Below are 26,368 nucleotides of genomic sequence, written 5' to 3'. Positions count from 1 at the left end.
TCGTCTGTTTCTTAAATAATTAATTTTATCATAATAATTGCTCCTCTTTGTTGTCCTTTATCTACAATTTCAGGAACTCCAGTTTCACCGATCTACTCTCCTAGCTTTATACCAGAACACCAGAAGTTACAGGACTCTGCTACCTGTAGCAAAGAGAAGCAGGAATCGTCAAAGCATTTCTTTGGTTTATCAGAACTTCCTGATTTTCCAGAGTCACTTCACCTCTCAAAATCTGTAGCCTGAGGGTGAAAATTGATAAGAAACTGGTGGTTTTTTTTTTTGGTTTGTTTTTGTTTTTCATTTCAATTCCTGGCACTTTTTACACATGACACTGAAACATGCTTTTTAAAAATGTTTGCAGTATTTCTTATTGCTGGAAATGAAACTGAAAAGGTCAGTCAAATACTTTAGAACTTTTAAAGTAAGGCACCATTTTTTTTTTTTCTTCAGGACTAGAAATGGTTCAATGTTTGATGATTTATTTATTTATTTTTTTTACTATCTACTTATGAAATCGCTACTTCTTAAAGGCTCTTAGCAACAATAACTGTTAATAAGGACTACCCTCTACCAAACAAAACAAGAATACCCACCGGTATCAGTTTGCACAAATTATTCGATCCAAGATACGTAGTCCTCTAATCTATGACAAGTTTTCTATAGAAGTTCAATTCTAAATCATAACTCACCACAAGGGAAAAATATTTAATCATAAAGAAAATACAAATATATATATATATATATATATTGCTGATAAGCTCAAGATTCAGAAAGATGAGAAGGAAATATTAATCCCAAATTAACCACATGATAAAACACCAGTGTTCACATCAACATAACGTGTGGACTAAAGTACCTACCTCTTCTTCTTTCAGTTCCATCTTCTTAAATGTTTATTTTCTCATTCTTTTCAAATCAATAGATACAATAGATGAAAATATCAGAGACTGAAATTTTCAAACTTGGATTTGACATTTTCCACTGGGTGGAGTTTATTCCTTCTATTTACTGGTGTCAACCAGTTTTCAATCTCATGCTGAGCAGATGCTTTACTAATGCTTTGCACAGTGGTTAATCAAATATTTATGCAGCACATGAATGAAATATACTTACATTTCACTGCAGATGATTGAGTAAGTTCTATACAATTTCCCCCGTGAATAGAGTCACTTCCAAACACTTTCAATTATTCATGTCCTAATTTGCAAATATTGCAAGGAATTCTTATCTGGCAATGCTGCTAGTCCCATAGCTGAGGAGAAGCAATGAAATAAATCCTTCCATGTATAGCAGATATATGATAATGAGTGATTCTGTTCTCTCAATATTGTATGCTCAGTGCCAGGTCCTGGCTAATCCGGAAATCAATGCTAATATAAACATATATAATTTTTCTCTCTTTCATTACATCTTTCATTCTCTCTTTCATTACAACGGAAACATTCCAACACTTTGTGTGCTCTGGAATTTTGAAATGCATGGGTTTAATCTTAAATAATATGGAAAATTCTTATGAAAATAATATATCAAAAAACAACATATGCAGAATCTTGCCTCTGCCCTCAAAAGTGTAGATTAGAAGCATTTTGAGGAATTTGAAATGGATGGATAGAAAAGACAAGGTTCTGATTCTGCAGACTCCTTGTTTATGTAGTCCTTACTCATACAAACGGTTTCATTTTAATTTTGCTGTAGTAGGCAGTAATACATAATGTATACTTTATTACCTTTCAGTTGTATTTTTTGTTGTTATTGTGACAAGCAGAATGCATGATTTTATTCTTAGGTAATACATTAAACATTAATTAGAATTCTATACATAATTAAGATAAATGTGTAGTTAACCGACACACAGTACTATGTCTATAAACCAAACAAAATTTAAAAAGGAAAAAAAAAATATTGCTTCTTAAATCTGAGCTGGCATCAAGCTGGGAGGAGCTGCAAACACACTTTAGGAGATTATTAAAATACAAAATGATCTTGAGAAACTGGAGAAGTTATCAGGAAAAAAAAAAAAGTACTTCACTAGGGAGAGAAACACTAGTTTTTTTACATACATGTTGGGACAACCAGATTATCCCACAAAAAAAAAAAAAAAAAAAAAAAAAAAAAAAACAGAATGAGACTAAACTGATCATATTAGTGTTACACTGTGGTAAACAGGGGTATTGTCAACATGTCAAGCAGTCTTTAAGACCTTACTGATAATGCTTCAGTTTGAATATTTTGCTCAAATGTTGGAGCTGTGTTGTAAGCAAGACACAGACCATTGAGAGAATATTGAGAAGACAAGAAGAAGCAACAGTGCTCTGTTGTATATGACAGTCTGAAGAAATTGTAATTTAGGAAAGTGAGCTTGGTGTTTACAGTTCAAACTTTGTAAGAAACAGCTATGTATGAAAAGGAAATGTGCAATTATAATACCAGGAAAGTAAAGGTCTTCAGCTGTAAGTATGCACGTTTATAGTAGACATCAGGAAAATTTTCTGGAACAGAACGTTATGAATGCGAGGAAATGTGGAAACAGGAGTTTTTAGAAACAGTTTTTATTAACTCCTGTCAGAAATGGCTTATGCAGAGCTCATCTCACCTTTGGCTAGGCAATAAAGCTGATCTCCACAGAAATCCTTCCAGCTTCACAATCCAATAGTCTTACCTCAATGAGAACCTTTTTCTTTTTTTTTTTTTTTAAAAAAATTTCTTCTCTTTTCCCCTCTCCAAATTGTATTTCTGCAGCTGGAGGCTTCCTATGTACAAAGATCAACAGAAAAGGCACTCCTGAGGCTTTCATTTTCAGAAAAAAACATGATGAATTATCAGCCCTGTGAAGTAGTTCATAATTCAACACTTTTTTTTTTTTTCAGCAAAAATATAGGCTTTTAGATAGCCTAAAGATGAAAAAAAAAAATAATACCTTAAAAGTTGAAGGAATGGGAGAAAAAAGGCTTAATTAAATCTCAGCTTTAGCAACTTGCATTATCAATGCTACAAAATAGAAATTATTCAGAAAAATCTTACGAAATAGTTTAATACAGTTATATATCATGACAATCTGTAGCAGTAATGGTGCTACAGTACACAGAAGAAATTTATAATACGATAATTAGAGTCTCGAGCGTTAAAACACAAATCATCACTTGTCCATGTGTTTCTTCACAGAAAATACAATTATATTTATTGCATGAAAATTAAAAATACATGTTGCTATGCTTGAGTGCATCATCTTGTATTTCAAAATTTATCATTATACACATTTTTATTACTTTGCACAGATGAAGTGAAAGAAACTAAGAAACTTGAAGCTCATAGGTTTCTTATTAACTATAATAATCACAATATTTTCTTACTGTCCTGAAGAGATGGGAAAATGTGTGTTTTTCTCATAACTGGAATATTTGCTGAAGAATATAACATACATTTCCAATGGAAACTCTCACAAAAACAGACAAACAAACAAACAAAAAACTAACTTACTTTTAATTATTTGTCAATCTTCAGATAGAAATAAAAATAGAAAACTGTGTAACTATGAAAAGGTCTGTGTGAAAACATCATAATTTAATATAAACTGGCCAAGCATGCTTATTTACAGTACATTAATTACAGTGTGTCTCTTCTATGTAGATGAATGGACTTTCTGTCTAACAGTTTGCTTAATCTATCATTTCTATCATTTTTGAATTTAAGCAAAAGACATAATCTAAAAATATGCTTTGTTTTGCCTTTTTTTTCACCTCTGACTTATTCTATTTCCATATATTTTATTTGTCATAGAGGAGAAAAGTTGAGTTTTATACTCTTCAACCCAGATATGCTGAAACAAAATGTCAAAGTGTTTCATTGCCTCTCAGTAGAAATGCCTTGGAATTTTTTCTTGATGGTTTATTCAGAAAAGGAATTGTGGATATCAGAACTTCTGAATAGAAATTCCACGTTCTCATCTTCTATTATGAAACAACAATTACTTTGTAGCATAGGCAATGTTCTTTATCTTATATTTATGAAAGTTAATGACATGACCTAATTAAAAACAAAAAAAAAACAACAAAAAAAACACTGTTAACTTCTTATATGAAGATCTTTTCTATAATAACAAAAACAAAAAAACACAACAACAACAACAAACAACAAAGAACACCTGTACCATAGGATTCTTTTCTCATATATTCAGGTCCTTTCTATTTTTGCAATTTATTTTCTCAGCTGCTCTACATAAACAAAGCTAGTACTGTGACAAATAAACTGTAGAAAGAACTGAGAAAAGTGAAACAGATGTTAACAAATGGTTCAAAAGCGAGAAAAGGTGTAAAAATTTCACTGGTGTAAAAAATTAATCTTTCTGTTAAATTCGTTTATTTTATTCCAGTTGGGAATGGATGCACAAGTTTGCAATAGTCTGGATCAATATTAAATGAGTGAATACGGCTTCAGGATACACAAGGGACAATCACCGCTGGAATGAAGGTTTACCGCCAACAGAGAAAACCCTTTCCTTCAATGAAATAGTGATCAAGGTGGTTTTAAAGGGAAGCAGAGGAAGCTGAGGCTGCGTAGGAAATCTGGTTGCTATACCACAAAGTTTTAAAATAGGATTGACACGGGAAAGAAAGTAAAGACAAAATGACAAAAAATGTAGTAAATGTGTTGTGAAAATATGTTTAAGAAATACAATGCAGATACAATATAGCAACAAATGTTCTTGAACGCAGGTATAAAACATCTGCAGCAGCGAACTACATACAATGTCCAAAGATCCTTCAGATTATAATTAACAATTAGAACATTATTTTAATTAACATGTATTAAATTACCATACCATTAACCTTTTTTATTTTTTTTAATCACATTTCATAGAATTAAAGACAACCCAGAGGATAGTAAGTGATGGGCTAAAGCTACATTAGCATTTGCAAAAAACAGTTAGGCTTAGCTCCCTGCTAGAAAGTTTATATTCATTACGCATACAAACATTATTATATAGAGAGGTTCATATTATGCATTTTTCATTTCTTTAGAAAATGTTCATTGTCTTCAAACATAGCTGCTGTTACAACTCAAGAAAAAGAATAAAATTTTGAATACCATTCATTAAACTGTAAGTGAAAAATTTGCTTATTTTGATTGGGATGACTTTGTATTCAGAAAAGTCATCCCCCCCCCCCCCCCCCCCAAAAAAAAATGTTCTTGTTTGTTGTTGTTTGTTGTTTTGTTTTGTTTTGTTTTTGTAAGCCTATGAGACCATTACCTTTTGTTCTTTTTTGGTGGGGCAATTATTTAATGCAAAACTGTCATCTCTAAAAGATATAAAAAAAATATGTTTCTCACATGACAGAAGGTGAATTCAAGCTGGTTCCAATGGGGTATAAAAATTCACTATCACTGAGAAAAAATGACAACATTCAGCTCAGTTTATCAGAATTATTTTTAAAAGATAATATGACAAGAGTAGATATAAATTTATTTTAAAATACAACTTTTTGCATTTCATCTTACATCTTCATTTTAGATCTGTGTTCCCCATTAAAATGCTTTTATAGCTATGGAGGAGAAATTGATGCAAAAGGAATAAACATGAAATCAGAATGCCAAACCTTAAGATTTAAGAAATGTTTTTTTTTCATAGGATCCATTTCATTTCATTTCATTTCATTTCATTTCATTTCATTTCATTTCATTTCATTATCAAACCAGGAGATGACACATAGAGACAGCTGGGGCTTCATGGAGATTTTCTAACTTTTCAGTCTCTTGATGGTCTTTTTTTAAGCCTTGTCCCCTTGCAAGCAAGAAACCACAAGTTTAGAAAATTGTTCTTTGAATTCATATTTAACTCTACTTTTTCGAGAAAAAAATCAATGCATTCTTTTGGAAGTCTAATGCCCAAATTAGCAGAACCAAGGATTTAAAATCTCACACTGGGCCAAATTCTACTAGCTTTTCTCATACTAGTTCCTTGACTAGTCAGCAATGAACTGAAATCAATGAACTTTTTGCACAATTCTCATTATTAGTAAATGCAGAAAAATCTGTATGGTAAACTGGTAAGCAAAATGATAGAATATGCTGTTCAGTGAATGTCTTCTTATACTTTTGTCTTTGATAAATGCAAAGGTTCTCAACCAGTATTTGAATTCTTATTATACTTCAAAGCTTTTTTTTTTTTTTTTTTTCCAACTAATCCTTTTAGTCTACATAATATAACCTGCATTTAGGATCTTGATGTTTGAAAAAAATTCTGTCAATAGGAGTTAAAAACCAAAACAAAATAAAACAAGAAACAACACAGCACTATAGCTGAATATTTATTCTGTACTTTTTTTTTTATTTTTAACACAAAAAGCAGTGAAACAGTTTTACAAGGACCTAAGTGGCCAAGAGTCTCATAGGTTCTGTTGCTTTCATTTTAATTCTTTCAATTTCTTTCTTTTTGTGTGTTTGTTTGTTTATTTGCTTTTTTGTTTGCTTTTTTTTTTTGTGTGTGTGTGTGTGTGTGACCACTATTCTTTACAAAATGTGCTGTGATATTTTGGCTCAAGTGATGTTCAGCATAAAACTCATATTCTCTGTAAAGAAGAGTTTTTCTTCAACTCAAAATGTGTTCTATTCTCTTGCTTTCACTTTTCTCGTGTTTGTTCATGGTGTCTTTTTCTCTGTTTTCTTATTGAACATAATGCTGTTAAAAACCCATAGTTTCACTGCTTTCCCAAGTACCATGTTCCACTGCATGCTTATGATTGAATTCTCTATATACTTACTCTACAAATTATTTTAGCAGATGTTTAGTGTTCGTCTAAAAGGTAAAGTCAAAGCCTTATTTCTCTACCAAATCCTTCATCTTCATTGTCAATCCAGTTAGTACTTAATACAGAGCTGAAATGTTCTCAGACAAGAGGAGAATTTTTTTGAAAGTTAGAACTAAATCAGGCAAATTAATTCTGAATTGCAAGACACTGGGTAGTACTATATATTTTCTTACGTGTTCCCACAGACAATTTTAACTTAATTGTTTAGTAAATGGCATAAGTCCAGAAAGAAGCCAGGTATGAAAATTAAGCATACAATAATACAGGCAATTTCCAAGAGCTTTTGTTCCACTCTCCACTCCACCACCCCTCACCTCCTGCCCAAGCGTTTAATAATTCAATACCTAAGGATATCTTGCTGCAGAACGAAAATTTGCTGAGTCAAATATTTTAGTTTCTAGAAATTCCAGCTAAAAGAAGCAATGTTCTGTAGAAGTCTCTCTAAATCAGTCATTCTTGAGAAATCTCTGCTTACTTAGAAAGATTAAGATGAGGAGAGACTAGGTAAAAGAATTTATATTAGAGTCAACACGGCCAGAATCTTGTGGAGTTTTAAAGTACCTTAGAGTACAGAGCTCCAAGGTGATAATCTTACAGAGTAAGCACTTAAAGAGCAACATAGCTAACCACCAGGTTGCAGACAAATTGATATGGATATTTCCTGTTCCTACTTCGTGTTCCATGAAGTGGAAGTCTTTAATGATTTTTTTTTTGACCAATGTCAATACATGGATTCATGACTGGTGGGAGGCAATTTTATACCCTGTGTTCAAAGAGAATGATGCTTTTTGGCATTTGGATCTTCAACATTTTTCCTGGAAATAAACAATCCTTTGCTGTCTGAATTCTTTACCCTAATGCATACACCCCATGAGGCCACAGACTCTACATACAGTTGTGTTACATTGCACAGATAAAAGATCTGAGTTATGCTTATTCTACTTGTGATGATGCAAAAGCAGTTTACTGCGTAGACCCTAGATGCATTTTGATTTTTGTTCTGACTTTTGGGCCTAATCATTTAAATCTGGGAAATATATTCAAGGATCCATATCATTTCAGGAACCAACCCAACCACATCATCACAAGGCTAATGGATTTTATTTCTACATATTGATTGAAATGTAGCTTTATCCCAAGCTGGAGGACTCACACATCCTCTTAAAACCAAATGTGTTAGCTGACAAGTTTCCTGGGTGCAGTTGCTCATTGTTACTGGCCCCAGCATGCTGTTTGGATTGCTTATGTCACTATTCCACTGCATTTAAAACATCCCTGCCATTAGGTGAGATATTATATTTGAACCTTTTAATATCATATGACTCATTTTTATGGGATTAGGGAGAGATTGCACAAAGTATTCTGCTGCTGAGATGAAGGAGGAGGTGGTGATGAGAGATGGGATGTACATGGATCAACAGCCTCTTCAACCAGTTAGCTGAAACTGGTAAACAAGGCAGTTTCACAGCCTCAGTTCTTTCAGGTGCACAGCAAGACAAGCTTTCTTGCACTATAATAAGTCTACTAGTCATTCAAAACGGATGAGCAGCACTTGTGAAAACCATAGGCACCTTTAAATAATCAAATGTAATGCTGTGAAATATGCTAAGATTTTAGCAACAGAGTCCAAATGATTTGTAGGTAAATTAATGCATGAGGGCCTACTTGAATTCATGAGGCATAGAATAATTTCAGACTATAATGAAGGGTTTTGTTTGAATTCAAATTGCCAGTGATACAGAGGCCTGCATGTTTGCAAAAACAGTCAACACAAAAAGTACTTTAAAAAAATTGAAAGAAAAATGAAAGAAATGTTGAGCTTTTTATGATTTTTAGGTAAGTTTGTGGAAAATGTTGTTTCTTCTGCCTCTAAAAGCAACAACTAATATCTACAAGGAGCTGTTATTCAATTTCTCCTGGTTAGTTTTTATCAATGTGTGGATGCAATTTGAGATGTTTCTTTCTTTTCTTTCGCTGTTTTAACTTTGTAAGTTTTCTTGCAAAATGTGTGCCATTCCTTGCAGCATCCACAATCTTTCTACGTATTTTGCCCACACTCAACCAACAATATATATATATATATTAGTTCTGAGTTGCACTGCTAATTTAGAAAATGACACCATCTTGCAATGCATTTAAAGGAAAAATAACTTTGGATTACACAACTACAGATATTATTACAAATTTTCAGTTTGATTGGTTTCATATCAATGGTAGATAATGGCACTGAGTATTGGATCTAAATGTCTGTTACTGCAAGAAATCAAATAAATTACTGAAGGCTCTCCTGCAGGTAGTGCACATAAATTAAAACCACCTTCTGAAAATTTTTGTTCTCAGTTTGTACAGTAATTTATGCACAATCATTTCTGTCAGCATGGCTAGTAACAATGCATGTCCCACCTATGTCCTGGCTTCAGTCTAGGGGCAAGACTGAGCAGTGCAGCACTCCAACTGCCCCACTTACCATCAAACCTGTTCCTCAGTGAACATGTTTCCATGGAGATTAAATCTGAGCATCAGGGCCAGGAGTTTTTTTCCAAAAGGAACAACATTTACATAAGAAAAAGCCAGGATCCTGGTGCGTGCAGCCCAGCAGGTAAGGACAAGCTTTGTAACACTACACATATTCATGAATAGCCATTCATCGTTGCAGTATTTCTATGGAATAATACAGTCTTTGCCTGATTTTTCACTGTGTCCACCTCTACAAAGTTTTGATTTCTTCCTGGAAAATGCCAGTGACAACAGTTACAGTGATATAGGTAATGAAAACAAACTACTCTGTGATGTAGAGAATCCTTTTGTAATTGCATTGTTCTGATCTTGCATGTCTCCACAGATCTTCCTGCAGCAATTTCTCACAACTTTGAAATTTTTCCAGCAGTCCGAGCCAAAGTTACAAACTTAGGCCTTATCCAGTTGGGCTTTGCATCCTCAGTTACAAGCATCTGAACCCCCATGGAAGGGGAAAGGTTACAGAGAGAAGTTACAGTAAACTTCTAGTCTCTTACATAACAAAACAAGATCTATTAATTTAGACTCAAAACCCACTAAAATGACTCCATCTTGGTGAAATAATAAATTGGAAGCATGATGAATAATTTTAAGATATGCCTGTCTTTTTTAGATTCCTTTCTTCCTGGTGAAAGCCCTGGCCCATTAGTATTAATACACTAACTTTGGTCTTTGGAACAGCTTCTTAGTTATTTAATGTATTTTATAATGAAAGGTTGAAGTTGTCTGGAATATTGGTTAGAATGATATCCAGGAAAATAAAATTTACTGTTTAGTACTGAGGAAGGAAATCCAGCCTCCTACAGTGGTAGAGTTCTCCTATGTAGCTACTCATATAAAAGCAAATATTGCTCCTGATTCTTGTTTGATTCTCCAATCAAATGACCTGACAGTTTTCTGGAAGAAGATTAAAATCCAAGTCACTGACCCCTGCTGTCTGCCTGTCCCTCTAACTGAGGTTGCAGGGACTTCTGATCCGCCTTTGTGCCAGTTCCTTTCATCCTGGTTCACAATTGCATTAAATACCTTTCCCAGAAGGGGAAGGGTGAAGCTGGGCCCTACCAGAGAGACTGGGTATGGCAAGAGTTCCACCAGCCGGATTTAAATTGCCTCTGAAAATCTGTCAGGGGCTGGATTTAAATTCTTTATCCCATACCCCTCCAACCTCTTTGCCTTGGAGACTTAATGTGATAGGCCTTTGAAAGCATTTCATTAATGATTGAAAAGTCTCTGTAGGCCAGAAGTTGAAAGGATGAATTTTTCATATGTGTAGTGAAGAAGTGCAGGTAAATAATACACATTTTTAGAGACTACTGTATATTTACCATTAGGTTTTATTCACATTGAAAAGGAAATGCCTTTCTTCTAAGTACATAAATAATTCTAGTAGGGAAAAATTAGTTGTTATTCTTTCTGAACGTTGAGGTATGGTTTTTCCTTTTGTCTGAAAAACATTCTTCAACTCTGCAAAATATTTTTCAAACATCAAAAGCTTTTTATTAACCAAAATCAGTGAGAATGGGGAAGGTTAGGGGAGAGATGTAATCTGTAGTCTAGCACAGCTCTCATTCTCTGAAGCTTGCAAAGCATTCCTACTCTGTGTGTCTGCATGTGCACACAGGCACGTGCATAAATCACTTGCTCAGGTGAAAAGCTTACATTAGCAGCAAGTGCAAACTCACATAACCAGGAAAATCAGAGGCTGACACAAAACGGCAAATATACTGCAGCATTAAAGGTCACTTAGAAAATTTCTGACAGTTTGGAACATTAGAAGGTCAAAAATCAACAGCACATTGTCCTGTTTGGTTAGATGGTGCTACTACACTGTCGTTATGGACTCTTATTATCTAAAATAATTGCATGCTTTTTTGAAATCAGACAGCCATTCAAAGACCATATTTCCCATTATAGTAAGAAATGAATCAAGTGTAGTGAACAGCTTATTTTATTCCAGCAGTCCTTTTAACATGCAAATAGTAGAGCCAATGAGCATGCTTCTGTTTATGCCATTAAAGATAATGTAGGAATAATTGACGATCCTTTGCAAAGTTGATGAAATTCACATAAAATGTATAATACATTTAGAGTAAAACAGCCTGTAAAACAAAAGTTAACATATCTTCTTTCTGTGACTGAAAACAATACTTATTTATATTTTTCTATTTACTGGAATGGGTATCCTAGAATACAAAATACAGGGATACTGTACTACTGCAACTAGGAGCACAATTAAATCTCATCCACATTAATCATAAAAGACATTTACATTTGCTTTGTGTGATAACAGGTAAGTGTTAACAAGGATGGGCTGTTGGCAGAAGCAAAGTTGTTCAAGAGACTTTTGTCTGAATGGATATGCAGCTTCATTGTGACTGTTAATATTCTGCTTGTCATGCCTTTGTAGTCCATTGCATAAAAACATTTAAAGTCATTTACAGAAAAATATGAGACTATAGACAGCATGAAAGGGCAGCTTTTCCTGCCTTGTGATAGTACAAGGTTATGGTGGTTTGAAGAGATAATGTCTTTAGGTAGAAATTATATCGGTTTCCAGACAATACTGTGGACATGCAGAAATAAAAATAGAATGACTGCAGGTAATTCTGTCAAAGGCTTAAATGTAAGTGAGCCATTAAAAAAAAAAAAAGGCACAAAAAAGAGAAGTGGGCATGGGGGCATAGGAACTTTTCATCTCAGTTTGTCATAGGCAATTCAGAAGGTGGAGCAATGAGGGATATTGGCCAGTTTAGCAGCAGTGCACCTAAAGGTTGCCTGTTATTCACCTATGTGAACAAAAGATCTCATAAATATTTATTTATTTATTTATTTAATATTATTCCTGATCTTTCTTCTCTGAGATTAAAACAGTAACAGAATCATTGCTGACTACTGATATATCAAGCTCCCTGTCCTATCATTTATGGATTTCAACCACCCAAATTATGCTTGTTTTTCTAATTGTTTTGTTTTGGAAAGCCTGAAGATTGTATTTTATGAGAAAAGGCACTGAAGCACAGACAGACTGGGAAATGTCTTGTGGATCTTAGCAGAGAGAGAAAAAGACATAGAATTTCTTCTCCCAGCTCACCCCATTATGTTACGAAGAAAATAAGAACTCTTACACAAAACTTTCAGATTCCCAGAGAGCACATTCATTTTCACTCCAAATTTCAAAAGATACTCTTGACAACTCTTTAAAGTAAGGATTTCTGGGAACCTATTTTCTCACCCTTCTGTTACTAGCCCATCCTGATTTCACAACACGCAGACTGTGCACCTTACAGAGACCTCTATAAATGCATCCTGCTGTTTCCACAAAGAAAATGTGTGAGCCACGTTCAAAAGGATGTCATTGTTAAAGGACAAAGAAGTCATGATGTTGGCCAAACCTTAAAACAGGTTTTGTCAGTATCATGACAACATCAGAGAGTATATGGAATTATATTAGTGGGGATTATTGAGAACTTTACTATGAGTTCACTGTATTTCTTAACATTTGAGAAATATGTGCATCTGGACTGGAGTTGCAAAAGGTGTTTTTTGAAAAAAGGGACATGAATGCTACTTCATACATTATAAAGCAGAATGTATTGAATTTGTGTGAATTTGTGAACACTTGCTTCATAAGGGATATCATAATAGAACATTAGTGAGCTCTGAATGGGATTATGGAGATATTTTACAGTAACCTACAAGTATAGTAACTGCAGCAATTTAGTTATTATGAATTACATTGGATTCAGAAACTGGATTTACCTCAGCACATTTAATGATTTAACTTTTTTTTTTTTTTAAGAGCTGAGGAGGAAGTATTTAACTTATTTTTTATAAACAGGAATGTTTAGAAACAGAAGCATATTAAACTATGAAACCTATGAGACCTTCAAAGACATTGTTTAACTGTGAAAACTCTGATACAGCCAGTGGGAGTCAGAAAATCTGTGCCTGATTCTCTACTACTTCATTTTACTTCAGAGCTATCCAGATTAAAGATTAGGGGGGGGGGAAAAAAAAAAAAAAAAAAAAGGATATATATATTTTTAACTTTTAATATGATTTTGGTTATTGACATTCACTTCTTAAAAATGGAATCTAGGCTTACAAAAAATGAAATGTAAGGGAAAAACAGTTGCAACCCTAGTAGAACAGATATGTTAACTGATTTTTGTGTAATATTCTACTCTTAATCTACAGCCATGACATCCTAAAAATCATCTGCTGGAATGGAAATGCCAGTGATCTCTTATTCCAAACCTCTCAGCATTTGATTTTATCTTAGAAAAAAAAAAAAAAGAAGAAGAAAAAAAAAAAGGAAAGCAGTCACTGGTCTAACATGACAGATGATGTAGCAGTAGAAAGTTGTCTCAGATTTAGGTCATTGTTATAGACAGGATTTGAATATAATAAACAGGCTCCTGATTTCATGAAAAGAGATTTTGTTCTTTCAAAGAAAGCCAGAGTTCTCATCTGTTTTAGTTTGTGATCTGTTCTTTCTGAGGAGAATTAATTAAAATGTTGAAATAAATAAATACTAGGTCATGTCTAGAGGGTTTCTCTTTTTGACATTTGAATGACTAACCTCTCTGTTGCTACAGACTTAAAATAAACCCCAAACCTTTCATTTTCTGAGGAGAAAGTTTATGCAGAAAACTAATTCTAACCTTCCATTCCAATTCCTGTGACAGTAGTCCCTTCTCTGTGAAAGCAGAACTGTCTGCCAGAAAATTTCTCAGATGTCAAGAGTCAAAGTATGAATATTAGTGAATGTAAGTTTTCTGTAGATAAGAGAGATCAGAATAATTTTGTGACCTTTCAATTAAGTCATGCATAATAAGTTTGTTTGCTCTTATCTTCAGTTTCATTTTTTTTCTGCTTCTGTGTGTAAGCCAAAAACTTGGAATGTATCTAGCTACGGAAAAGATAATAGAAATATTAATGTAAAAATTGGTTTTATACTGCTTTATAGAACTACCAATTACTGTAACATATCGCTGTGGCTTATATCTACAAGCAGACTCTTACCTCCTAGAATCTACCAGGCATATTTAGTGGCTTTTGCTCTTTGCTGCTAATGGTACAAGTCTTGCTGCGTTCTTTTGTTGAAAGCAATGATAGACTTGTGCCCTGATAAAAGGTATACTTAAAATATGTACAATAATAAAAAAAATCCCTTAGGTAGTATTCTGTAATGTTCTGTAATAATATTTCCCATAAATAAAGACTACAATAAATTGGACACTGGGGTAGGATACATTGTACTCAACTGTAGAGGTCTACAATGCAGAGTTTTATAACCAAGCTGAGCTGCTTTCATGATTGGTGGAGAGGAGTGAACATTTTTGAAGCATGATTCATGAGATGTCTTTTCAACACCTACCTTCGGGTGAGAGTCATTGTGCCCTGAAAGTGGCTATTTCTCTCTAACCATGAAGAGAGCGTAGGATGACTCTTTCAATATATATGAATAGCAGAGATGGGTGCCTGCATTTGTCAGATTAATCCCATACGCAGCTGTATACACATGCATCCATTTGTTGAAATACTTTGGCTAAGGTTGGAGTGCACAGTGCTTTCCCAAGTATAAGGCCACCCATAGGTGGATGTATTTTAATACCAAGAAACTATCTACCCCTAAGAGTATTTTAATGCCTGACTGCATGGATGTCAAGCAGTAACACAGTGTAGCTGGATCATGTTCAGACAGACTGCTTAACCCTGGTCCCCCACCTAAATTTCCTGCTAGGCAATGGCTGTAGCAGCAGTCCAAATCATTTAGCTGGCAGATTAATTTTGGTTATGTACAATTCAAATAAATGAATGGTAGTAATACAATTATCAGGACATATGGAATAACCATGTGACATTGCCACAAAGGCAGCTGATCATACGAGATGGCTCTGCTGGCAATGACGTGCCCCTCACCTAAAAAGGACAGTTTGTGTCCTGGATAAAAGTCCCCCATACCTAGTTCCTCTCTGAATGCCATCTCAGGCTGGAGCCTTAATGTTGACTTGCATCCACAAAATGTGCATGTAAGCAAAATATTTAGAATGAAATACATATTCAGGTCTGCCTTCCAAATGATGTTTCTAATCTATGTGGCATAGAGTTAAAAGATGTGAGAAGACCTTCTCAATTTTCATCTTTTTAACTGCTGTTATCTTCTTAGAGACAATAGCCTTTAGAAACTATTTCAAAGTATCTTCTTAACATTCTTATAATAGCTTTAAGACAGATTCATTTTTTTCTTCAAATACTCACATATTGACTGTATGAGAACAAACCTCTAATTTTGCTCAGATCACTTTAATAAAAGTAATAACTTTTTCTATGCAAAATGTGCAATCCTTTATTCACCTTAGTTGTTCTTCAGTTATTGGTATTTTAGAATTCTAAAGTGCGTATTACTATTTTAAAATTATAACTTTATGCACTTGTAGGGTAGGAAGGCTCTACAGAGCAATCTGGATAGGCTGGACTGATGGGTTGAGGTCAACTGTATGAAGTTCAACATGGCCAAGTGCCGAGTCCTGCTCTTGGGGCACAACAACCCCATGCAACGCTACAGGCTGGGGGAACAGTAGCTGGAAAGCTGCCCGGCAGAAAGGGACCTGGGGGTACTGGCTGAATATGAGCCAGCAGTGTGCTCAGGTGGCCAAGAAGACCAACAGCATCCTGGTTTGTATCAGAAATACTGTGGCCAGCAGGACTAGGGAAAGTGATTGTCCCCCTGTACTCAGCTCTGGTGGCCACAACTGGAATGCTGTGTTCGATTTTGGGTCCCTCACTACAAGAAGGATATCAAGGTGCTGGAGCATGTCCAAAGAAGGGCAACAAAGCTGGTGAAGGGTCTAGAGAACAAGTCTTTTGAGGAGCAGCTGAGGGAGCAGGGGTTGGTTAGCCTAGAGTAAAGGAGGCATTATTACTGAGGAAACCTGCAATAAAAGTCCAGAATACATGCACTTTACTTATCACATTACTCATCAGTGTAACATACCAGTGCTTAGACGGCAGAGAAATAGTTATTCAAGAAGCACCATATCATGGGAGCTCAATGAATGATGCTGACTACTCATTACACAGAGATTCACTAGTGTTTACCTTTTGTTTTAATGCTATCATTTAAAACAAATATCTGTATGCTACTGAATATGGGCTAATTTTCTCCAATGGAAAGATTTTTTGCTGTTACAAACCTACAAAATTCTTGTTGTTCCCAGTGGGAGTTGGAGAAACTTGCAGTATTTGGTCTTTTTGCTCATTTTAGAAAACAGAAAAAATCACAGAAACGTTTTCACAATGCTAGCAATTTAAAGGTACTTTCTATTTAATCACTGGGTTTTCCTAAATCTATATCAACATCTTTACCTTTAAATTAATCTATTCCAAACAGTATGCATTCTGAATACCCATCTTCCCACTGTGCAGATTTACTCACAGAGGGTCTGTTATCACAACAAGATTAGTCACATCTTGCAAATTGCCTGTATGTTTTTAGCTTTTCTTAGTAATGTTTTTTTTTTGTCCGTCCCCTCCTTCTCCCCCCCTCCCCCCCCATGTCATTCACTTGGGTCTAGAACAATTTATAAAACTTCCCCCCCCCCCCCCCCCAGGAATATCAGTTCCTGGCAGACTCAGCACTCTTTACATAAAGAAGTGCCAAGTCTCCCTTGAGCAGGGTCAGGGGAAAGTGTTTACTCAGTTAATTTCAATTAATTGAATATCCATTTTGTCATATAAAGATGCACAACAAAGTACTCCAGTATAACTGACTTAAATAAAACTGAGAGGTTGTTGGGCACAAAACCAGCAACCAAATTGTGTTCAGCCATAACTCTAACTTTTAAAATGTTTTTATTTAACTCGTCACTAGACACACTTGTCACAGACACGCTAAACTCAGACATTCACCCAGTGATTTTCAATTTAGAAGGTAGGTCAGAAAAAATAGTGTAAGACAGAAGAGCACTAATCAGGTATCTATGCCATACAGACCTCCTGTTCACTCTGAAAGTTCTTTTAATGAAGAAAATGTGCAGAGCAATGAGATCAACAGTGAAATTTCAAGTATCTTTTATACACAGGGATCAGTGGGTCCACAGCCACATCACCCCAGAGTTCCAAATGAACTACCAAAAATACAGCAAAAAGTAGTTTTAATGTCTGCCCCTCAGATGATAACTCACTGAAGAAGAAACATTTTTTTAATATGTAGATGGAACAAAAGAGTCTTGTGTTTTGTACCAGGAGGTGCCGGTCCATTATGATCCCAGTAAGAAGGGCAATCAACCTCTGTAAGTATCCGTTAAAATGATCCAGTGTTGCATAGAAATGAAAATCCCTTTAGGCAGTTTGTCAGTATTGCTACAGAATAAAAATCTCTTTCAGATGCCAAATGAGAGACTAGGTCAGCATTTCAGGACATCAAAGGAAATATTTGAATTACAGACTGAAACAAGGAACCTATCAGACTTACTCAAGCGAGTTGTACCAGTCTTTCCTTCTTCCACTTACAGGATCTAGTCTCACAGCTCCCCGGGAACACCACATTCGGAAGATAAATAGAGACTGTGGATTCAAGACCACAGAATAGTATGTCTCCCAGGGAGCAGAGAAAGAAGAGATAGCAGTCACAATCTCTTTCCTTCCTAGAACAAGCTGAGAAAAGAAAACACATTAACTTGTTGGTTGTTTCTTGCTAAGGTCTTCCATCCCATCCTAAAGGTATACTCCTGTGTTTATCCAGACTTTCTGATGTATTAAATGATCTGGGACAGGTTCTTCCCTGTAATTTGAGAGCAATTCCACTTTTTGTCTTCTTGCCAGAGTAACTTCATTCAAAATGTAAGCTTTTCACATTTTACATACAATCAAAGAAGAGTATTTGTGTACAGTATTATTTCTCATTAGCAAGTGTCTCTATTTCCCATTCTCTCTTGCATTACCTTTAGCAGCTGAGGAGCCAGTGAGTTGAATATTCAGCCCGGTGATCAAACTCCAAGTGTATACAGTTTTCAATCCCAGATGAGAAAAATGTTTCACACCAGAATTCCTGAGACTCCTATGACATAGTGAAAACATTGATTTGAGATTTCAAATATTTGAAGATACTAAATAAACATACATGGGGAAGGGGGTGTGAGGTGGGTGGGTTGTAAATGAAGAAAAATACATAGTTTTTCACGGTAATGTGCAAAAGCATAGCCTCCTTTATCTCTAAATTACCTGTCTTGTCTGTCAGACTGTTTTCTGCCTATGTTCAGCACTATCTCTAAATCCAGTGGTGCCAAAAGAAAATTATACCCTTAATTTCTTATTAGAGAAGCTTTTCTAGCCATTTTTGGGGACTAACCTTCTTATACACCATGAACCACAACACTCTGAGGAAAACCTAAAGCTCTGAAGAAACACAACAGGTTGTAACTGTAGGAGCAAAGAACATTCCCCTGACCACTCTCTGTGTGTAGTTTGAGGAAATATTCCTTGTATTCCTGATGCACCCATGTCCAATCAGTCTGTCAGTGAGGTTGGCTGCTATAATGAGTTTTATAGAGAAAATAACATAGGGAAGTTAAGTTTCCAAAGGAATCCCCCCCCCCCCCCCCCCCAAAAAAAAAATCCGCAGATCTCTCAATGACAATTTTAGTTGCCCTCTTTAAGAGTTTTGTTGTAAAACTTCCTTGATTGCATCCCTATTACAGAATAGATACATGAGCTAACTGCAAACAGAGTTTCCCCATTGACATCAAGATGTTGGGGATTTCATACCACAAGTTATTTCCTCATCCACTGGTGTACAATCAGACAATATCTGATAGAACTAGATTAAAATTAGTTTTTACTTTCAGTTTTTCCACACTCAGTCCTTCAACGTCTTGTTTATTCAGCCATAGATTCTCAAGTGACATGAATCCAGCATGAACAGTGGTTCCCAAGATGTAGTGAGAAAGTAAAATCCTTCAGGGATTTTCTGATAAAACAGTGTAACGTTATGAAAATCTCTGAAGGAAACATGAAATGGATTAAAGACAAGGAAAAAAATGGAGAAAGGCAAGAACAAAAAAGACTAAGGAAATGTAAGACATGAATAAAAGAGTGCATTGAGATGTAGCACAGCAGAGCTGCAGACAGGCAAAGATTAAGTGAACTACAGACAGAAAGCAGAGGACGTCTGGTCATTATGGGATTATAGAAAAGCAATCACACAAAAGGAGCACCAGAAGCCAAAAATAAGGAAGATGTTCTGATTCACTTGAGATCTATAAGGCTATAAGTATGCAGGAGAAAATAATATACATATATATGTACACATATATTATACATACATATATACATATATATGTATACAGATATATTTTTATATGTGGGGGACAGGAAGAAATGACTTATCTTCTTACAGCATGGTTATAAAAATGATGCAATTGTAATGGAGACACACATGAACAAACTCAGAACAGGTTAATTGAGTACTGATAGCAACCTGTCAAGCACAGCATATGTAGATTTATCTTTCTCTTCTGGAAGCGAGATATGCAAAATGTCTGTGAAAAGACCTTGAGTAGAGAAAAACTTATATTTTTTAGAATCAGTATTCTGTTTTTAAAACATGATTAAGCATCTGCAATGTAAATAAACCTCCTCTGATCAACAGTCCTGTCCATAGATTTCCCTTGGTCTGGATCTCGGGGCAATAAATTTTTGAGTTTGAGTAAAACTTTGCTCACTTTTGCCTGATTATCAAACAAAGTTAAGGAGTAGAGTTTATTTTCTGTCAAGAGATGCTGTACCTAGCCAGATGACCAGTCCTGAAATGGAGACTACTGAGGACCAAAAAAAAAAAAGAAAAAGTTGTTCATTGCAAACCTGTTTGAGGGCACAAACTTGGAAGGTCTTCCCAGGAAGATGAGGATTTACATGCCAGTTTTCATGCCAAACCGGACAGTTGTAGTCCAGGAGTAGAGGGTTGCAGAGCTTGTTGGTGGGAGTCTGTCAGGCACCTTTGTAGGACTTTCAGCCTTCATTCCCCCCATCCCACCCAACCCTCTGTGGCTTTCCTTTAGTGCTGCACACCTGCGCGCTGTCTGCAGTGCAAAAATGTGGCTGTTGAGACAGCCTCTCCAAGAACGTCTCTTAAAAAGAAATGACTGCACATTACATTTAACAGGGAAATTAAAAATCCTCTCAAGCAGGATCCAATTTATTTAGAACAGCCTCTACAGGAAGTCTCTCCCCAGGGATGTAGTTCTGGTAGAAAATTATGCACTGTGCGTGTACATGATAAAGCATTTGTTCAGAGATGTTTCATATTCAAAGATACCATGAGAGCTCTGGTCAACACTGTCATATCATTGCACTGTAAAGGAATTGTAAAAGGGAGCAAAAAAGAAGTGTCATTCTGGAAATACAAACAATTACTTTGGTTTTTTTTTGCAGAAAGTCATTCGGATATAACAGTGTTTGAAATCTACAAAACAAAACAAAACAAAACAAAAAAACTCCTTATACAAACATTGATACACGGTTTGTTGAAAAGCAATGATTGGAAAGAAAAACAAAAACAACCAGCCAAAAGCAAACCAATTTGATCTAGTCACATAAGCTATTGCAGACTGTTGATTTTGTCTTCCTTTATTGTAGTTCCTAATGTTTTTCTGTCCCACTGAGATGGCTGTTATATGGGTATACTTCAGAGAGAAGTGATAAAAGAGATTTTTTGTTTGTTTGAGAAATAAAGCTTTGTTGTTTTTATGTACTGCATTACTGGGTAGGAGTATAAATAGACAGCAAAACAAATGTATCCTATGTATAACCAGACTGAAAAATACAGCAGCAGGACTGAGTCTAGACCAATATGCTATACTATCTGCAAGGGAAAACAAAAACACTGAAGAGATCAGGCTAGATTTCTACAAAAACCTTTAAAAGCTACAGTGTACTGAAGTCTCCACTTACTGCTTCTCCTTTATATTCTTCCTATCTGAAGTTCACCTGAAATAGCTTTAAGGATTGTGTTACAGCCTGCTTTCTGCGAATAAAGCACACTGTTTTCTTGCCTGCAGTGCACATAATATTCTCTTATCTGAAGGCTCCATTTGTATCAAGAAAGTGAAAACACCATGTAAAGACCAAAGCTCATTTGCTTCTAATCACTCATGGAAATCTTTCTCTAGCTGAAATTGTATTTTGATATTTTCAATATTTATATCTTATTGACATAGTTATTGCAATGCATGTATAAGATATGCATTCCTCTTTGCATTACACTTGTTCTCACAGAACCTTCCATTTCCAAAGGTATTTCATAATCAAGGAACTTCCTTATAATATTGTAGGGTAAAATCAAATATCTATACAATGTCTCTCTTAAATAAGTAAATAAAAAAAAAAAAAGGAAAAAAAAAAAAGGATTAAAACGGTTGAAAAGATTGGTGATGCTAGCAGCTCAGGTGCCTGAACTCTTTATTTGAAGCAATTTCACCAGTGAGACATTTTCTTCTGGTAGCAAACTGCTTACAAACTAAACATGACTTTTAAAAACGTGTATTTATTTTCAAATCCAAAATACAGATGTTGACAGAATATTTGTGCTATAGATTAAGCACCTGCTTGATAACTGTAATCATAGACAAACAACAACAGATGCATTGTTGTCCGTGGTTCTGAATATTCATGCACATGTGGCATCAGATACATTTTCTACACCCTTCTTCTCCCTTTTTGTTTCTTGCACAAAAAAAAAAAAAAATGTTTCCACTGGTAGTTATGGGTACAGTTATGTTTCTGCACCTGTTTCAGGGCTATTGTTTGGTCATTTGACTACTGAAGTGTCTGGTGATGCCTAAAACTGAAATCAAAATGAGAATGATCTCAGATGCGGTTTAATAAGCAGAAGAGGTCTGGTAGCTGAAGCTGTTCTCACTGTTGTGATAATTGATATTTTTGTCTGTTTGAATCACTGAATGCGAAAATAAATTCTACCTTTTGGCTACTTAAGGGCATACACTACGAAGATAATGGAGTTGGCAATGGATTTAGGAGCATCAAATGGAAGCTGTCACATGAAAAAAATATATTATTTTGGTTTGAAATACCAGTAAAATGTAACCACATGGAAAAACGGTATGCTTTCCTGTACTACATTATTTCTACTTCTTGCAGGTGAGAGAAAAGAAAAACAAAAGCAAGTCTAGGATGGGGAAAAAATGATTTTGGTTGCTCATCTGCTGTAGCAACCAGAAAAAGAAATATCTTTGTTTTCAGATTTATAGGAACAAGTTTTGCTTGCAATTATACCAGGAACTTCTTAAAGACAGGCCTTCTTTTTGTTTAGCACTGAACACCGATGGGACTGAGACAGCTGGAGTCCAGGAGGCTGAAATTTGTGTGTTGATTTAGCTGATCAGAATAAGCAGAAAACAACTTGAAGAAAGAAACAGGTATATTACAAAATGTAAAAAAGTGTAAACAGCTAGGGCTCAGCAAGCAGCATAATTTAGACTATGGCCTGTAGCAGTTTTCACACAGGATGTAAGCCCTTTTCACATACACAGAGCAAAAATATATGTCCCCAAAAGCTTTGTTGATCAAAGTAATGTCTTCAAAGGCCTCACAGGCACTTCGATAAAAGGATGCCACATTCTACTTGAAATGGCCACAAGTGTTTCACAAATAGCAAAAAAAAAAAAAAAAAAAAAAAAAAACAACAACCAAAAACATTTGAAATTGGAGCTGCTTGAGAAATCATTAAAAGATAGTGTCAATAAAAATGTTAATAAAATTCATAATATATTTTCCCCTTATAAATTATTCTTTTTTTTTTTTTTTTTAATGATGCCATACAGTCTTTTTTTGTTGGGGGGTGGGGGGAGGGTGTTGTTGTTGTTTGTTTGTTTGTTAGGTTTTTGTTTTGCTCTGTATTTTGCTTGCTGGAATTCTTAAAAGTACAGTAAAATAAAACAAAAGTGTTGCTCATAAATTTGTCTCTCCTGGACTAAGCAAGCAAACATACCAGTAAAAGGTCGGCTCTGTGAGGACAAAAAATGTTGGCATTCCATAAAAGCTGGAGGCCTGATTGGCTCCCCTTGCACATTCAGGCCTGTCAAGAAGTTGTAGCACCTTACATCTTACAGCTGAGTAGAAACCAGGGATTTTTTTTTCTGTCATAAACAGCAGTACTTTGTATCAACTGAATGCCTGTAAGGTGTCCTTATCAGACTAGAACTAACAGTAGGGCATGTTATGAAATCTGAATTTCCCCCCTGGCTTTTAAAAGACCTGGATACAAACAAGAATTTCTGAAAGATAACACACGACAGCAGTTAAGTGCTGGCGTGGATCCTGTAAATAAAAAAGAGCTTGTAAGTTACTTTTTGTTGGATTGAAGACCTCATGAACAATGGGATTCTGGACAGTGACTTATAAAAGCATAGTCATTTGAGCATTTATTGGATAATTTATATTGCAATTTTTAAAAGCTTGAAAAACATACATCTTGTCCACCTAAGAGTTAAAGAGGGGCAAGTGAAAAACAGTAGGTTATGCTTATTCTGAAGGCCTTGAAAATTTTGTAATTGATGCTCAAGGTCTGGAAAAGGCTATTACTAACTCAGCGTAGAGGTGAAGAACCAGCAGTGCCAGAATAGTTCTGTTTAATTTTACCTAACTTTCATGGGATGGAGATGTTAAATGTGATGAAAGAAGCCTTGATTTGCATTAAACATAGCAGAAAACAGGATTTGTTGTAAACACACAAAGTTAACTGTATCTTCATATAACATAAAATTTCATTCACGAAGCACAGAAAAGACATATCCTGCAACAGAATGTGAGTTTATCACTATAGGTGCCTGTGTAACCCTTATCTAGGTTAGAAAAAGAATGACAAATATTTGATTAGTGACAAAACTAAATCCTAATTATCAACACTTATTTAAAACTAAAACGACCATACCAACATAGCTCATTGCTGTTCAAGAGTTATTTCATCTGATTTTCTTGGCTGTTATGTGATCAGATGCATTGCAATTTATATGATAAACTAAATATTCATTCAAATGAATGATACTTCTGACATTTGTCTGCACTACTAGTAATTATTACTGTGACATTGAAACTGTGTATGTGGGCAGTATGATACTCAAAACTCATAATTTAAGTTAGTAAGTAGGTTTTTCACATTTGATCCACATCAAAACCAAAATTTTCAGTCTTCTGCTGCAATAGTTTATAAAACTAAACAGATAAATGACCCCAGGAAAGAAGATAAAAAATAAGAAGATAAAAATATTAGTGTAGACTGATAACTGGCATTTCTGGACAACATACTTTCTCTTGTTTATGTTGAAAGACATATGAAAGTATGTTTGGACAACATACTTTCTCTTGTTTAAAACATTGATACAAGAACACTGCTGTGCTTTTCTGTTTGTTTGTTTGTAAATAGTTCTAATTAACATTAATAAATTCAAATGCTGTTTATACATACATAGTAATTGAACTGGATTATGGAAAGAGTATAAATACAGTGGGATTAAGAAACAGCGGAAATTATTATGTTATTTTTTCCATATGAAAAGCCAAAGTAATGTGGGAATAGTAAATATGGGATGGAGCTTTGATTCCCTGATGAAAAGTATAACATTTGAAGAGAATGGCAGACTGAGAGCTTTATTCAAAACAAACAAACAAATGCTTAAATTGAGTCTGAAATTTTAAGAAGGAAAAATGAAAAACTAAATCTTTTTGAGAAGCACACATATAGATGTGGTGGTTTTGCCCTGATGGGCAGCTGAACTCCACCACCAGCTCTCTCACTCCCCCTCCTCAGAGAAAAATGGTGTGAAAATAAAATGGAAAGGGCTCAAGGATTGGGAGATCCCTCAACGATTATCATTATGGGCTAAACAGACTCATCATAGGGAGATTAATATAATTTATTGCCTAGAACAGTCAGAAACTAAAAGCAAACTAAACCCACCTTCCCCTCATCCACCCTCCTCCTCCCAAGCAGCTCAGGGGAACAGGGGATGGGGGCTGCAGACAGTCCCTCATGCTTCATCTCTGCTGCTCCTTCACGGTCCCTCTCTGCCCCTGCTCCACGTGGGGTCGTTCCTGAACTGAGCCTGCGGGGGCTGCCCACAGGCAGCAGCTCTTCAAGAACTGCTCCCACATGGCTCCGTACCACGGGGTCCATCCCCCAGGAGCAAACTGCTCCAGCACGGGTCCCCCACGGGCGGCAGCTCCCCCCAGACCCCCTGCTCCTGCGTGGGCTCCTCTCCACGGGCTGCAGCTCCGGCCCGGGGCCTGCTCCTGCGGGGGCTCTCCATGGGCCGCAGCCTCCTCCAGGCCACATCCACCTGCTCCACCGGGGGCTCCTCCACGGGCTGCAGCGTGGAGATCTGCTCCGTGTGGGACCCATGGGCTGCAGGGGGACAGCCTGCTCCACCAGGGGCCTCTCCACAGGCCGCAGGGGAACTTGTGCTGCGTGCCTGGAGCACCTCCTGCCCTCCTGCTGCACTGACCTGGGGGCCTGCAGGGCTGCTTCTCTCACATTTTCTCACCCCTCTCTCCAGCTGCTGTTGTGCAGCAGGATTGTTGTTGTTGTTGTTTTGTTTTGTTTTTCCCTCCATGTCTTATATCTGCTCTCCCAGAGGCCCAACCAGTATCTCTCACTGGCTCAGCTCCGGCCAGCAGTGGGTCCCTTTTGAAGCCGTCTGGAGCTGGCTCTGATCTGACATGGGGCAGCTGCTGGGCTCTGCTCACAGAGGCCACCCCTGCCACGCCCTTGCCACGTAAACCCAATAAAGTACAATAAAAGAGTCACAAAGCCTCTAAAGAAACTTTGAGGTATATGTGGAGGGGAGATCATCTGGTATATGAATTACTTCTTTGTATTGTCAAAGGTGTGTTTAATACTTTAGAAATAAAAAAGACAGTCCTGGCCCCCAGGAGCTGAGAGATAAATTCAAATTGAACAGCAGATACACACCTAGCTATGTGTGCCAAAACGTGATACATATATCTAAAAACGTCCCAAAATATAG

At 36.0% G+C, this 26,368-nt stretch overlaps 1 long non-coding RNA gene across 2 annotated transcripts; it reads right to left on the bottom strand.

Moving 5' to 3' along the window:
- Window positions 1–17,547: 17,547 nt before the first annotated feature.
- Window positions 17,548–26,157, bottom strand: LOC106047953 (uncharacterized). Of its 2 annotated transcripts, none has more exons than XR_007163955.2 (3): window positions 25,847–26,157; window positions 18,272–18,387; window positions 17,548–17,984 (listed from the first exon to the last, which is right to left on the bottom strand). It is a non-coding gene; the product is annotated as an uncharacterized lncRNA (long non-coding RNA). The 2 variants fall into 2 exon arrangements; XR_001214026.3 differs by lacking the exon at window positions 25,847–26,157 and adding an exon at window positions 25,303–25,677.
- Window positions 26,158–26,368: the final 211 nt, after the last annotated feature.

This window comes from Anser cygnoides, chromosome 1 (assembly GCF_040182565.1).
Source record: "Anser cygnoides isolate HZ-2024a breed goose chromosome 1, Taihu_goose_T2T_genome, whole genome shotgun sequence".
Taxonomy (NCBI): Eukaryota; Metazoa; Chordata; class Aves; order Anseriformes; family Anatidae; genus Anser; species Anser cygnoides.
The sequence above is the reverse complement of the archived record's forward strand: the minus strand, read 5'-3'. Positions and strand labels throughout refer to the sequence as shown.